Below are 357 nucleotides of genomic sequence, written 5' to 3' on the forward strand. Positions count from 1 at the left end.
ACAGTCTAGGCCAGAAGCCATTGAAGAGAGCCCTTACCAATGGTGACAAGGATGCTCTTTACAGTTGACAACCTCTCGCAGAGGGTGAAGTGGCGAGAACATAGTGGGGAGGAAGGATTCAGTTTTCTTTAAGAATCTGGCCGCTGGGGGACTGGCCTTGTGCTAGTGAGTATATGGGCAATACAAATTTGACTTGGCTTATTTTGTTCATCATCCTCCTCCTCCTCCTCCTCCTCCTCCTCCTTCTTTTCTTCTTCTTCCTCTTCTTCTTCTTCTTCTTCTTCTTCTTCTTCTTCTTCTTCTTCTTCTTCTTCTTCTTCTTCTTCTTCTTCCTCCTCCTCCTCCTCCTCCTCCTCC

The sequence above is a fragment of the Mus pahari genome, chromosome 2, assembly GCF_900095145.1.
Source record: "Mus pahari chromosome 2, PAHARI_EIJ_v1.1, whole genome shotgun sequence".
NCBI classification, from domain to species: Eukaryota; Metazoa; Chordata; class Mammalia; order Rodentia; family Muridae; genus Mus; species Mus pahari.